Raw genomic sequence first — 15,712 nt, 5'->3', positions numbered from 1 at the left:
AGAAAGAATAATGTGCTGGATTGAAGAACACAAAACTGATATATTTGATGTTAGAGCATCTAAATCAATAGACAGGATCTAGTTAGTTTAGAGTTAAGTAGAAGCAAAAAGGAAATAGTTTTCCGTGTTGGCTTCTAATGCTCACCAGGTATGATTATGTAGGGAGGGAGAATTTCTAGTCCTACAGATATTGTTGAACTATAATTTTCTATATCTATCTTCATTTTGGATGGGGCTACTGTGAATTGTAATTCAACAACATCTGCCACAGAATTTTCACTCCATTTTCCATTTCGTGAAAAGGAGAATATGCTTCTCCACATACCAAAATTGTTTCAGCCAATAGACAGAAATTCCCATGCAAGAAAGGAAATTCTGAAGCTAGAAAGTCATAAACTACAGTGGGAACATGAAACATAAGAAGCACGAACACAGGAAAGCTCAATATTGTAAAAGCTGAACTGAATTGACTCCTCATTGACATCTTAGGTACCAGCCTAAAATGGATTGCAATTAGAAGATCTTATTAATTACCTCTCAGGATATAAAAAAACAAAGAAGAAACCACACTGCTATCATAGTTAGGAAGGGTATAGCAAGAACAGGAGTAGGCTATAATGCAATGAGCAAATATATTAATTAGACTTCATAGACAGTTCTTTGGTATGACTATTATGCTCTAACCATTGAAGCAGAAGAAAAGGAGGTGATGAGTTTTATGATCAAGCTTAATTTGAAATCTGTAGAACATACAAGAAAGATATTAAGTAAGAGATAATAAAGGGATAAAGCAGAAAAGTGGCTTACCAATTCCTGACAATCCAATGACTTCTTAATTGCTGACACAGTCCTTAAACAGACAAAATGATGCCTATGTACACATAAATCACCAGATAGACTACATATAAATCAAACTGACTGTGATATTGGTAGAAAAAAGTGGAAGAGCTCAGTTATAACATGTAGCTAGGGTGATCTGTGAAATAGATCACAAATTCCAAATTTAGCTACAGCAGATGAAAAAACCCACCATTTTTAAGGACAACATCAGGACTCGCTTTGAAGTCCTAAAACTTATTGATCAGGAACCAAAGGAGTTTTAAGAATGAACACGTCAAATATCAGAATAGAAGAAAGCAAACAGGATGTTAAACCATAGAAACTGCTAAGAAGGGATGCCAAAGGCAAGAAAGTCAAAAATCACAGGAAGGAACTTAACAAAGAATTTCAGAGAGCTGTTAGAAGAGACAAGAGGCAATAGTACAATAACATCTGTACAGACATTGAATATACACATATAAAGTCTTCCAAAAGATCTTTAAATTCAAAAAAGTGATTCTGGTCTTAAATAGGTTTGCTAAAAGATGCTAGTCGACTGGTAGTAACTGATTCCAAGAAGATGCAACAAAGATAAAAGGAGTATATTGAAATAAGTACAATGCAGTTGTAATATCCAAATACCATAGAAGATAGTCCATACTTACAAGAATCTCTAGTATTAGAAGGTGAAGCTTGATCAGCACTCTGGTCATTACAAAGTTGGAAGGCATCAGGAATTGATGGAAAACCCCCAGAAATATGGCAAATGACAAAAGTTTCTTTTCATAAAATTTCTAACCAAACTATGCAAGCAAGCAAATCTGGAGAATGACACAGTGGCCAAGAAATTGGAAGAATCTACTTATCAATACAAAAAAGGGGACCTAACAATCAAAGAATATCTTTAATTTGACATGCTGGCAAAATAATCATCCAATGCAGGGAAGTCACAGCTAATCAAAAGGGATAGGTTAAAGCTGGCTTTAGAAAAGGCTAACAGACACATAATATTATTGCTGAGGAACATTGAATAATTGTGGAAAATCAAAGAATACCAAAGGATTATCAGCATATATTTCATTGTTTACAGAAACAGATTTTGATGATCATGTGGAATGTGCTTTAAAAAATGGGAAACCTAGAACATCCTATTGACCTTATGTAAAACTTACAGCCAGGTCAGGAAGTTACAGTGTGTATAGAACATGATGAAATACAAAAGTTGATGGAGTTGGCAGAGGTGGCTAAACTGACTGCTTTGATTAAAGAAAAGAAGACAATTAATTTTGTTTCTACTTGGAAACCACTTTTGGACTTGGGCTTGAGGTGGAAAAAAATGAAACTTTGATTTTGGGTTTTGCTGATTAATGTTACAGAAATAGCTGGCATATATTATTATAAAAGTAAAAAGCAGAGATTTCATGTTATTACCTTATTCTACCACACCAAAAAAAAAGAGTCAAAAGTCAATGCTTTTGCTTTTTTCCCTCTACCCTGCACTTTTCTATCTTTCCCTTTTCCTCCTTTATTTTATCTTTATTTTCATTTTTCCTTGTATTTTTGTATTTTATGCTTTGATAAACAAATAAAACTTTTGAACTCAGAAAAAAAGAGCACGGTGAAACACATGGGCTCCAGATCTACAAAGAAGTGAGACGAGGCTGTACATTCTTTCCTTATTACTTCCACCTAGGTGTGGAATATGCAGTACGTATATTGAAAGAAACCCCGCTGCAGGTTTAGCTTCATTTTAAAATTAGAGGAAGAAACTATAGCAGCCAGTGTTGTAACGATGACATTACTCTGATGGCAGCAAATGCAAATGATCTGTAAGGACCGATAATGAAAGTCAAGAAGCACAGTGAAAACATGGGATCGCAATGAAATATAAAGAAGACCAAATTTACGATAACAGGTAGACTAACCAGCCTTAGAACTGATTTTCATGCCATGGAAGGGATGATGTCCAAATCATCTCCAATTTGCTATGACTATAGGCAGTGGCTCTCGGTAAGCTGCAACTCCATTCAATTATAGCAAAAGAACCGGTGTTTGAAGAACAAACTCCAGAATTGCCCCCCCACCCCCACCCCACCCAATACATATGGCCCTTTGTATATTGTACAAGGTAAATAACAGATTGCCTTTATTATTCATGACCTTAAATTTCTTTGTCAAACCATATCAATCACACCTCTCTAACCTTTAATGGGAAAGGCCCATGTTGCTTATTGCAGCAGTTCATGGATACCCTGCAAGGACATTGCCTACCCCCTTTCTAAGCAGGATGAATTTTATCTCTCTGGAAATATATGTGTCCTTTTCCATTAAATGGGCGCTTCAGCCTCTGTGTGTGTGTGTGTGTGTGAGAGAGAGAGAGAGAGAGGGGGGGGTAGAGGGTGTATGCATGTAATATATTTCATAAGGAGGTCAGAGATAGCCAGTAAGGTTAAATGTAAAAGTCAACAGTATCTGGCTGAAATTTATGTGGAAATGGATACGGGTTTGTAGAGCTCTCAGCCTGATTAAATAAAGGGCGCCAGGGGAATTGAATGCAAGGATGTGTATACTCTGGTAAATGAAAAGTACTGCATTAGGTTGCAGCTTTAGGGTCTAATTTAAAAAATATAATTCATATCCAAGCAGAAGCCTTTAAAATATTGGCAGATGTCTTTATACTGTTATTTTATTCAAAGGACAAAGTGGATTAAAGATAACCATAATCCAAATAATGGCACTGCTTCATTATTTTCACTTCTGTTTTATTTCCTCTAAAGAAATTTAATTTGGAAAAAGTATTTCGGGAACGTCCTCTTAAATATAGAAATAGAAAAGGATTTCTGCCCAGATAGACAAACAGCTTCAGAGCAAGAGGAATAGGTCCCTGTTGGTCTCATCCAGCCAAGGCGAATAGGCTTATCTGGAAAAAGAAAAAGAAGGGAAACTTACTTAATCAGAAACTTTCAAGGTATTCCCGATCCCCGCCTTTTTCAATTAATTCTCTACTCAGACATGTTTGACTTTTATTGGAGCCTCCTGCTGAAGAATAGAAAATCTGTTCCTGCTTCTATTCCGTTTCTTAATTCATCCCCAGAAGATAGTCAAACTGGTAATATATATACATATTTTTTAAAAAATCTCATGCTGCATTGAATTCAACCCAAGTCACTTAAAAAAAAAAAAAAACTCGTGAAGGCAAAGGCTTATTTTCTGTGGAAGCCAAGCTCCTGGTTTTCTTTAGCCCTGTCCATCTTTGAGTTGAAAGGCCACTGGATGGAGTATTGTCTTCTCTATGTACTTAATAGATACAGCTCAGTCTTTCTGCCATCCTGCAGTTCCCCTTCTTCCTTTGCTTTGTGTAGGCATTTTTTTTTTTAACTGACTCTCTTTCCTAAAATCTACTTGCACGCTTCATCTATCTTTTCCTAAAATCTATATAGCCTAGCTCCTTATATTTATTTATTTATTAACATCCCACCTTTTTATTGCTTATAAATAACTCAAGGCAGCAAACACACACAATATTCCTTCCTCTTCCTATTTTCCCCCACAACAAACCTGTAAGCTGGGTCAGGCTGAGAGAGCGGCTGGCCAGCTTTCATGCCTAAGGTGGGACTAGAACTCACAGTCTCCTGGTGATTGAACCAAAGTCACCCAGCCAGTTTTCATGCCTAAAGTGGGACTAGAACACATAATCTCCTTGGTAACTGGTCCAAAATCACTCAGCCGGCTTTTATGCCTAAACCAGGATTAGAATTCACTGTCTCCTGACTTCTAGCCTAGTAACTTCACCACTACACCAAACTGGCTCTCATCTTTTATATTCTATGCTGTCACTTACAGGTGCCCACTTGGTGCTCTGTCCCCTTATTGGCAGTCATTTTTCCCAATATGAATCTTTCCACACTTTGATTAAGATCACCACGTGGGTCCTGGTCACACACATCAAGAGATACGTTGACCAAGGAAGATACAGAAGAGATGCAGAGTAGACCCCTTCTTTGTAGGATATCTTGGCAAGATCTCTGCATCTGGTACCTCTGCTTTGAAATAAATACTTTTTTTTACAATTTTGCCAATTTTATATTCACTGAAGAGTTATAGAACTGTAATTTATGCGAGCAGAGGGGTTTATATGGATTCCAAGATCTGGCTGAAGGAGGCACAGCCACAGAGCCTTCTGGTGCCCCACTGCCTGATTTTGTTCACTTAAAAAAAGTAAGAAGCAAATTTAGGCATTTTTTTTTCAGAATAATCAATGGTTGCATCTTTAGGTGCTAAGCACCCAAAATGTGATTGTGTGAACAGATGTACTTTGAGAACAGGTCATAATTATTTTTTTTTCCAAATCCATCATAACTTCTCAAAAATCATTAAGCGACTGGTCATAAGTTGAGGATTGCCACAATTATACTACTACTACTACTACTACTACTACTACTACTACTACTACTACTACTACTACTGCTGCTGCTTCTTCTTCTTCTTCTTCTTCTTCTTCTTCTTCTTCTTCTTCTTCTTCTTCTTCTTCTTCTTCTTCTTCTTCTTCATGTATTCTGCCCTTTTAAAAGGCACTTTATGTTGGTTTCTTGTTAGCATCACAATAAAGAAAGGCTTTGAATTAACATGACTAAATTGCTACAGGAGGTTCATTTTTCTGTAGAAATACTTGTGTCTTTGAAGATTTTGACAGAAGATCTATCATCTTGGTTGCTGGTGGCTTTGTTGGTTATTTTTTTAATTTATTTTGGGCAGGTATTGTTTTTCCATACTACATAAACATAAACAAGGAAATCACCTTGATATGTTTTTAGGCTTTTCTGTATTTTCAGATATAATTTAAACTATAACTAAAAATATAAATCAAATGACCAGAATTGCTATACAATAACCATCAGTAACACACTACGCCGCCAGGGACTCAGATCCTGCAGTGCCAGATGTGTCCCTCTGCTTAAGCCAGTACATGTCTGGGCCCGTCTGAAGTTTGCTAGAGAGCATTTGGATGATCCAGAAGAGGATTGGGAGAATGTCATATGGTCAGATGAAACCAAAGTAGAACTGTTTGGTAGAAACACAACTCGTTGTATTTGGAGGAGAGAGAATGCTAAGTTGCATCCAAAGAACACCATACCTACTGTGAAGCATGGGGGTGGCAACATCATGCTTTGGGGCTGTTTCTCTGCAAAGGGACCAGGATGACTGACCCGTGTACAGGAAAGAATAAATGGGGCCATGTATCGTGAGATTTTGAGTGCAAACCTCCTTCCATCAGCAAGGGCATTGAAGATGAAATGTGGCTGGGTCTTTCAGTATGACAATGATCCCAAACACACCACCCGGGCAACGAAGAAGCATTTCAAGGTCCTGGAGTGGCCTAGCCAGTCTCCAGATCTCAACCCCATAGAAAACCTTTGGAGGGAGTTGAAAGTCCATGTTGCCCAGTGACAGCCCCAAAACATCACTGCTCTAGAGGAGATCTGCATGGAGAAATGGGCCAACATACCAGCAACAGTGTGTGCCAACTTTGTGAAGACTTACAGAAAACGTTTGACCTCTGTCATTGCCAACAAAGGATATATAACAAAGTATTGAGATGAACTTTTGATATTGACCAAATACTTATTTTCCACCATAATTTGCAAATAAATTCTTTCCCAATCAGACAATGTGATTGTCTGGATTTGTTTTCTCAGTTTGTCTCTCATAGTTGAGGTCTACCTATGATGACAATTACAGGCCTCTCTCATCTTTTTAAGTGGGAGAACTTGCACAATTGATGGCTGACTAAATACTTTTTTGCTCCACTGTAGATACCTAATACTCCCCTCACATCAAGAATGTGCATGCTTGATGCACTGATGATAACTTTGTTATCCATGTGATATATCCACATTGAATCTAGAACAATAGAGGTTTTTTCCATTTCTTTTTTTCAAAGGCAACAAATAGCTCTGGAAGATTATATCATATATATGTGTCAGAATCCAGGGCCATTCTTAATGTGATCCTTAACTACATTTCATCTGTTAGATTGCCCTTATAACTTTTGCGGAGCTTTGCTTCCATGGGAAACCATCCTTATGATGGCACATTTGACAGAAACAGTTAATTCAGAGAAAAGGCTTATGAAAAACTAGCTTCTTATGAAGAGATGTTTCATTAATTCAGTACAGCAAACCACTCTAGGCTCCCTGTATAATCATTAGAATTATCCCTTGTATTTTGTTTTGGTTGGCAACCGCAAGGGATGTCAAGTAAAGGAAATATTGTTAGATTAACAATAAAAAGTATGACTTTTTGGAGAAGAGCTTGAGCCTATTACTCTTTCTAAACAGACAAATAAACACGTACAAACATGAATGTGTTACATTTTTCACTCCCTGACTTATCCCCTAATTGGAGTGCAGTCCTCTTCAGACATAAAGCCCATGCTTATTGCAATGTTTAACCACCCGTCCACTATGTAGAAAGTTTGATAATATTGTTCTAATTAAACACCATTTATTGACGTTCACCTTCATTAAGCCAAATTAGTTTCCTTGGAAACATGCCAATAAATCAGCAGTTCCAATTAAGCATATTATGCTCAAGCTGAGTATTCTGTCTTTCCGGAGCCAATGACATGAATGCTTAGGGTTTCCAGTGAAGCTGGTGATAAAAAAAGAGGATTGTGGTATGTATCTAGCTGTCATTGTGGGGAGGGTCGCAGGCTTTAAGTGCACACTGATCCACTGCATTTCCAAACGTTTTCCAAACGTTTTGTATGAAGTAGCTAAGTGCTAGCCTTTTCGATTTTTTTTAAAGGGGGTTAATGATAGCAAAGCCTTAACCTCTGATTAATCAGACTTGACTTGAACACATCAATGAGTTCACTCAATCTACTCTAAGGAAACATTTGGCACATTGACTTGGCTGGTTCCCGGAATTGGCTCATGTTGCAAGGGACTTTCTGGCAAATGCGGAGACACAGATGTAACTCACTTGGGGGTTTGCATGGGTCCTTTTGAGTTTTATTGACACTGTATCTCACAGACAGCCTATATCTTCCAATTTTTGTCAGCTCCAAGCGAGCAAAGACACTGCAGGCATATGAGTGGAGTTTGTGTCGCAAAAGTGGGCAGGGATGCCATTCTCCAGGTTTTTCTTATCGTTCTGGATTTGAGGGAAAGAAACATAAGAGCTGTTTCAAAGTTTTAAGCCCTTTTGATAGTATGAAAGTACATCATTGTCACACATGTTCTATTTGGTCTTCTCTTTTCTTAATGGAAGGCAGAGAGCTGATCAATTACCCCTGATATAACCCCTGAATCCAATTCTCCCTGAGGTTTCTAAGTTGATATGATGTTTATTTGGAAATCTCTCAAAAGCCAAATGGATAGCACCAGTAAGGCTTGCAGTGACACCTATATAGACTGTGGAAGGTGTCTTGAAGAAATGCTGGCGCAAACCCAGCTGAAAAGGTCATGAAAAAAGTGGAGCAATGCTGAGCTTCAGATCATATAACCTTAGGCTTGGAAAGGACCTTAGGGATCATCCAGTCCAACTCAAAGCCTGGTGTGTGTAAAAACCCAGATCAGAAATCACCAGACCATCCCAGACAAATGGTTGTCCAATCGTTTCTTGAAAACCTCCAGGGAAGGAGCAGCCATGGCTTCAGAGGGTAGGCTATTCCACTGCTTAATCATTCTCATGGTCATCCAAACATGTTTTTCAAAAGGCAATTACACTTTCTTGATTTTTCTTGTTTCTCATCCAAGAAGTTTCTTCAGAATAATTTTTAAAAAAGGCAGAATCAAAACAAAAACAAAAAGTTTACTTCTTGCTAGTTGATTCAGCGCAAACTTTTGTTATTTGTACCATATGCCATTCCTGCCTCTAAAATTCTACAGTGGTTGGCGAGATTGGCAGAATTAACTGTGGTTTCTAAATCAGTATCCCATTTTTACTCAAAATTGAAGGAAGTTGATGTACTTTGCATGAATTAATTATATGGCCTCTCAAGCTTGAAATTTCTGTCTAGTGGAAGTATTCCTTTAAATAAGGAAATTATTTTTCTTTGATCTTAAACAATTTAGCAAAAATATTTTATGCATATGTGATAGACAATTTAGAGTACATTTAATAATTGCTGTTGCAGATGCAATTCAGGAATTGGAACTTTAATTCATACTATTGATAAGTTTAGGAATAAAATGAACAGGATTGTTAATATAATTGAATACTGAAATGTACAGTATATGTATGTATGTGTTTGTATGTATATATCAACCAAGACTTCATCTCTCTGTCTCTCATCTGCCTGCCTGCCTATCTATCTATCTATCTATCTATCTATCTATCTATCTATCTATCTATCTATCTATCTATCATTGTCTGACTGTTTGTCTGTCTGTCTATAATACACACAGAGAGAGAGAGAGAGACAATCTTTACAAATTGCAGATTTTTCAAGTATGGAAGCTGGTTTAAAAAAAATTGTACTGTATAACATTAGAAGAAAAGACTCTATACCTGATTTGTAGCAATGGATTTTTATAAGTGTTATCAATGTTTGAATTATATTTTTTCAACAAAGAAGCAAAGAATAAGAGTTTTATGCCATACAATCTACTTTTTGGGAATTCTTTTGTTTCTAATTCTACAAATCATTTCTTTTTTTATTATTATGGTTATTAATTCTGATATTACACAAGATTGCTCATAATATTGGAAGGATGCATATAGAATAGAATAGAATAGAATAGAATAGAATAGAATAGAATAGAATAGAATAGAATAGAATATCTTTATTGTCATTATGTAACTCACAATGAAATTAAGTGCTATCCACAGTGCACACTACACAGAAGTAAAAATCACAAATAAGAACATACATTATATACACACACCCTTCACATTCTATTCACCATTGTGCTGTCCCTAATATTGCCTCTAATATCTTACATTAATTGGTTTCATATACTAAAATGAAGTCTAGGAAATTTTAAAAGAATGTGAAATAACATTAAATTGCTAGTTGGTCCAAAATGTAACTGCACTTCAGTCTATATGTCATTTTTCTTTCTCTGTAGAAAATAATTGTTGCATTTTTAAACCTTCTGTTTTATGTTCCCTAACTAAATCTCATGTAGCAGATATGTGAGAAAGGCCAATGATTAAAATAGCAAAGTGCTCTTGCTAATGCTTCATATCACATCTCACATCTCATATATTACCTGTGGTGATCAGAACAACATGTTCACTGTAACATTGAGTCTTGGTAATCTTTTATATTAATCCTAAATTAAAATGGTAGATCAAGGCCAGCAGTTTTTTTCTATCCACAAGGTAGAAGCGGATCAGAAGGCATTTTGTGAGGTTTTCTTTCTATATAAATTGCACTTTTATTTCTTTGGCAGACTGTTCATTGTACATAAGATTATCTTTGCTACCTTCATTTGAACAGTTAGAATATTTAGAAACAATTTGTGAAATCACAGCATCCAGTTAATAGCCTACTAGTTCCTCAGAGATTGAGCCTTTATCATAAGTCCTCCTTTACTATGTTATTTTCCAAATAAAATGCTGACTAATATTACTCAGAAAAAAGAGGATTTTATTACAATTCCTTTTATGTATTTTTACTTTCAGCAATCGGTTCAGAAAAGTGCAAATCCCTGAAGAAAATGGAACCAATTTTCTTCCTGTGGAGTTTGTAAATTTTCTATTAACATTCATTTACTGAAGTTTTACTTTCAAAGGTACTGTATTTGAATATGATAATGTCCTAAAGTGAAAAGCCTGTGAATATTAAAAAGGTCCCCCAGGGTGTGTTTTAGTAGCATGTTGACAGAGAAGACACTGTTGAGTGTAGATTGGCAGAAAGTAAGACTTTACATTTTAAAAAAAAAATGTCAAGGAACTAACTGAACATAATATCATTTAGCATTTACCTAATGCAAAAAAAATGTTCATAAATTAAACACTTTTGCTTCTTTTGCTTCAGGACAGGAAAAGAAAAATAATTAGATAGCACTTTAACTTGCAAGAACGTTAATTACCCTAAGCTATATGTGAAACATTGTTGTATGCTGATGAGGAATTAATCTTCTCGACTAACCTTGCATGAGTGAGCCTATGTATAATTGTTAAATATGAACAATCGCATGAGGGGAAAGGTACAATTTCCAAATATTGTGTCCCCAAAAAATATCCTTTCTACTAGCATTGCATCTCTGACCCCTCCCGAAAAAGTCCTTACATTCTCATGAAACAATTCATTGGGGGTGGGATGTACCTCCACCACTCTTATGGGGAGTGCCCCTGTTTCCAAGGCAACCATGCTATTATCTGGCTTTCTGTGAAAAATAGTTGCATTAAAGTGAAGCACTGCAAAGGAAGGAAAATCGGCCTAATTCTTTCCACAGTAGAGATTGTTTCCCCTCCTTTAGTTGAAGCAGCACAATTAATTGAATGTATATGTATCCCACCTTTATTATTTTCACAAATAACACAGCAAATGTATTCAACACACTTTCCTCCTCCTATTTTCCTCACAACAACCCTGTGAGGTGGATTGGGCTAAGAGAGAGTGACTGGCCCAAAGCCAGTCAACTGGCTTTCATGGATAAGGCAGAACTTGAACTCACAGTCTCTTGCTTTCTAGCCTAGCACCTTCACCACTAGATCAAAGTTGCCACCTACGAAAATGCTGAATTAGTTCAGGCATTATGTGATCCTTAGGACACACCTTCTGCTGTAAAATAAGAGAAGGACCCATGAAACAAAGCAAAGGACCATAGTTTCAAGCAAAGCCTCACAAAGGAACATCAGAACCAGGGACAATTTGCATCATGTTGCAGGCTAAGCGACCTGTCAAATTGTGGAAGGTGTGCCTCTACTTTTAGCTGAGTGATTTGTTGGAAACATTTTGTCCTCTGTTCCTCCCAAAGCAGCCAAATCTTCTTTGCTGTATTTGAATATGGAAGTGCTCTTGGGAGGCAGCCTTTAATGGATTACCTCTATTTTATGTGTGCTTGGAGGACACATAGCCACATGAATAAAGATTCATCTGCAATGAATGCCAATCAGGAAGCCCACTTTCCAGGCTCCTGGAATTGTGCTAGAAATATAATGAATGAAGAAAATAGTTTATCATGCAAACACCTAAGGATATTTTCACTCCTGGGTTCAAATCAATTTCAGTTTACCCTGGAACGAAGAATCAATATTTTTTATAATATACTTTCCCTTTGTTAACTTCCAGAAAATTTCTACCTCACAAATGAGACAAGATTATGCCTAAAGTTGTGTCCTTAAAATTTCCAAGGAAAATTAATAAAAAAAATTTCAGTGTGGTTTTAAACATTTCCAATTCACGCCATTTTCTTTGCCTGGATCATTAAACAGTAAGGTGAGCTAGATTCACCAGAAATCATTCACTCACAGATTTGGAAAGTTGAGGGATCTTCTGCTCTTTATCTTCTACTCCAGTTTTTTAGTATCCTCAGTTTTCTGTTGTGATGTCTTTCTTCTCAAAAAACATAATGAATGGTTTTTCATAATGCAGGTTGGCTTAAGGCTATTAGGGCTATGTCGTATGCCAAGGGTAGGCAACCTTGGCTCTTTTATGACTCATGGACTTCAACTCCCAGAATTCCTGAGCCTGCTGGCTCAGGAATTCTGGGAGTTGAAGTCCATGAGTCATAAAAGAGCCAAGGTTGCCTACCCCTGGCCTAGGCCATGCTCCTAATATAGGAGTCATTCTGGATTCCATAGGTTTGAGAGTGTGGAGTTGGGAATATTAACTGGTGAAGATCCCTTAAATTTCTTCAAAATTTTAAAAAATGCAATAAATAAATGAATGGTTCTATTTTGACTGCGTCCATTCTCAGGAGCTCTAAGGATTAAAAGGGATACTGACTTTTTTTCACTAGTGTATTTATCCATGTTCTTGTAATCATGGTTTGTGAAATATGTTTGCATTGGTTAGTTTATACAAAATTCTAAACCATCCATGGTTTATAAACCATATTGGTAGAATTCCTACAATTACAGTTTATTATGACATACAGTATATATCTATAAAACATTTCCAAACCTTTCCACCACTCTCTCTCCAAAGTTTATTAATTTATTTGCATATTGAAACAATTTATAAGGTTATCATCTCTGGGCAGAATACAAAATTAAAATCACAACAATAGTTTAATTCAATGGCCTAACATAATTCAACTCATAAAGAATAACAGAACTACATTAACCAGCTGAGCTCAGGTAACTAAATGGTTCAAAGCCTTTGGGAAATAGCCAGGACTTATGAAAGGTTAACAGGGCTAGGGCTATCTTAATTTCTGGAAAGATCCTGTTCAATAGGACGGGTACTCTGAGATTCAACAAGACAACATTGTTTCACAGAAGGGACAAAAGCATGCCTTCCCTGCTGGATCTCATAGAGCAAACAGAGACAAAGGACAAGTTGTCTCTAGAGCAGTGATGGCAGACATGATATGACACATGTATTAAAGGTGACACACAATAACATTTTGGGTGACACACCAGTGTTCACAAACACCCAGCAACTATTCTTGAAAACACCCCCCATTTTTACATGATTTTTAGAGGCTGTGGAGGCTGGGCTCTTACATGGCCTCTTGTGTAAGAGGGCCAGGCTTGTTCAACCTCTGGAGCTTTCAAAAATCATGCAAGAATGGGGAGGGGGTGTTTTTGTATGGTTTTCAGAGGTTACGGAGACTGTGGAAGAGCAATTTCCAAAGCTGCTTCAAGAATGAAGCTCTTGTGTGACCCAGACCAGCTGCAGGTAGCTTACAGAGATTTGTCAACAGAAAGAGAATACCTGTACTTCAGGCCCAGCCTTAATAATACTGCCAGGTGGGGAGCATTGGGGATAGGAGGGAGAAATAAAAAAAATTGTTTCTCTTTTTTTGGGGGTTGGGGTATGACACACCAGCAATCAAGTTAGGCGTTTTCAAATTTTTGACAGACTGAACCCAAAAGACTTGCCATCACTTCTCTAGAGTATTGGAAGACTCTCTTAAACATTTTGGAAGGAGTCAGAACTTTGCTGTGCAAAGGGGAATCGCTTGGAGTCAGACCAATGTTTTCATGTAGGTGATTCACTCTGTAAACGTTTGGCAGACTGACATAATTCATTTGCAAGCAACTGGAATATGCCCAAATCATCTAGATCTTAAAAAGTTAATTTCAAGATGTAGAACGGGCCCCCAAAGTGGAATAGAATCCCATGCAGATGGCAACAACCAGTGTAATATGATCTTACTGGCCAAATGCACCGGTTTGGAAGATATACTGTATTCAGTATATACTTTATTTCAGATTTTAGTAAGGATGATGATGTTGAAAAATAATAGAACATGACAAAACACATGTAAACATTTAGAGACTTTTGGTGTTCTACTATTACTGCAAAGAATAGTCCACTGGGTAATTAGATTCAGTCAGCCCTCCCCTCCCCACCATGCATTGCCTGATAAATATATTACTCTACTTGGATAATCCTCAGCAAATATAGTAAGGAAACAATTTTCAGAAATGGATTAAAACGCAGAAAGCTAAGAAAGAGCCAACTTTATTTGAGGTTCTATCTACAAAGGATTGCATTGATAGTCACTGTGGTGCAATGCATCAAAGGGTGGTCTTGGTCTGGGGCATGGTTGTCCAACCTTTTTGGTTTATCTGGGCTGCACTGAGTGAAGAGGAATTGTCTTGGGCCACCTATAAAATATATAATAGAGTTAATGTATATACAACCAGATAATGTTAAAAGTTAATGAACTTGTGGGGCTATATTATTAGCTGTCCAGGACTGCATGCAATGCACAGGCTGTGGGTTGGACACTCATGGTCTAGGGAGTCCCATATCCATTCATGTTATTGGAGCTAATAACTCTCTCTCTCTCTCTCTCTCTCTCTCTCTCTCTCTCTCTCTCTCTCTCTCTCTCTCTCTCTCTCTCTCTTTCTCTCTCTCTCATCTATTACACAAAGTTGTGGTAAGAATAAAATGTGGGAATAATATTCAACTGTGGATCTAACTTAATCAAGCTACAAATCAGTCATTTTCACTGAAGTTGTTTGAGTAAATATTGACACAAACTTAAGGAGACTACAGGGTGGAGAGAAAGGAAGGCAGTAAGATCAAGAAAGACAGAATATAGCTGAAGTTTCACTCTAGGATTTGCTCCCACTTTCTTCTCACTTCCCTATGAGTAACATCAACTTGTAGTTGACATAATGACAAACAGAATTAACATGGGACCCACCCACCCACCATGTTTGATTCCCTGGAGAGCTGCAGTTGCTACCAACGCTTTTTTCACTGATTCACTGCTGCGAAAAGGAAGTCCTTCACAGCACTTTGGTTGCTATGTGCTATGTGGTGTTGATTCTGTGACCAAGCTGTAGATGAAAAATTGCATTGAAAAAAAAAAAGGTGTTGAGACTCTAGAAAGAGTACAGAGAAGAGCAACAAAGATGATTAGGGGACTGGAGGCTAAAGCATATAAGGAACGGCTGCTGGAATTGGGTATGTCTAGTTTAACGAAGAGAAGGACAAGGGGGGGACATGATGGCAGTATTCCAATATCTCAAGGGCTGCCATAAAGAAGAGGGAATCAAGCTATTTTCCAAAGCACCTGAAGGCAGGACAAGAAGCAATGGGTGGAAACTAATCAAGGAGAGAAGCAACCTAGAACTAAGGAGAAACTTCCTGACAGTTAGAACAATTAATCAGTGGAACAACCTGCCTCCAGAAGTGGTGAATGCCCCAACACTGGAAGTTTTTAAGAGACTGGACAGCCATTTGTCCGAAATGGTATAGGGTTACCTGCCTGAGCAGGGGGTTGGACTTGATGACCTCCAAGGTCCCTTCCAA

The 15,712-nt window shown here is 37.3% G+C and overlaps 1 long non-coding RNA gene across 1 annotated transcript; it reads left to right on the top strand.

Annotated features, from left to right (window-relative positions):
• The first annotated feature begins 8,371 nt into the window (after nt 1–8,371).
• LOC120302911 lies at nt 8,372–14,856 on the top strand. The gene is made up of 3 exons (XR_005555276.1): nt 8,372–8,482; nt 10,453–10,562; nt 14,827–14,856. It is a non-coding gene; the product is annotated as an uncharacterized LOC120302911 (long non-coding RNA).
• The last annotated feature ends 856 nt before the right edge of the window (nt 14,857–15,712 follow it).

The sequence above is a fragment of the Crotalus tigris genome, unplaced genomic scaffold (assembly GCF_016545835.1).
Source record: "Crotalus tigris isolate CLP2741 ecotype Arizona unplaced genomic scaffold, ASM1654583v1 scf7180000024439.5362192, whole genome shotgun sequence".
In the NCBI taxonomy this organism is placed as follows: Eukaryota; Metazoa; Chordata; class Lepidosauria; order Squamata; family Viperidae; genus Crotalus; species Crotalus tigris.
The sequence above is the reverse complement of the archived record's forward strand: the minus strand, read 5'-3'. Positions and strand labels throughout refer to the sequence as shown.